Genomic DNA, 437 nt, shown 5'->3' with positions numbered 1-437 from the left:
TTGTGGAGCACAGGCTCCGGACGCGCAGGTTCAGCGGCCACGGCTCACGGGCCCAGCCGCTCCGCGGCATGTGGGATCTTCCCGGACCGGGGCAGGAACCCGTGGCCCCTGCATCGGCAGGCGGACTCTCAACGACTGCGCCACCAGGGAAGCCCTAAACATTTTTTATGTGTATGAGCCACACATATTTTTCTTCACATCAAATCATATTCCCATTTTAAAGGTGGGAAAAATGGGAATTTTGGTTGCAGAGTTTGGACTTAAAAAGGTAGAAAATGGGAACTGCTTGAGAATTACTGAGAGGGGAACAAATTGAAACGATCTTATGCTACAGTGCACATGTGCTAGTTCATTTCTTGTCATATTATTGGGAAAGAACAAAAATAAACTAAATTAATACTAAGGAAAGTTTACGGGCGGTGGGGGGGGGGGGGGGG

General features: G+C 49.4%; 1 protein-coding gene across 1 annotated transcript in view; it reads right to left on the bottom strand.

Moving 5' to 3' along the window:
- Positions 1-437, bottom strand: part of GRIN2B (glutamate ionotropic receptor NMDA type subunit 2B) — a 296,216-nt gene that overhangs the window by 204,080 nt on the left and 91,699 nt on the right. The gene's annotated exons all lie outside the window — the stretch shown is intronic.

Source organism: Lipotes vexillifer, unplaced genomic scaffold (genome assembly GCF_000442215.2).
Source record: "Lipotes vexillifer unplaced genomic scaffold, Lipotes_vexillifer_v1.1 scaffold911, whole genome shotgun sequence".
NCBI classification, from domain to species: Eukaryota; Metazoa; Chordata; class Mammalia; order Artiodactyla; family Lipotidae; genus Lipotes; species Lipotes vexillifer.
The sequence above is the reverse complement of the archived record's forward strand: the minus strand, read 5'-3'. Positions and strand labels throughout refer to the sequence as shown.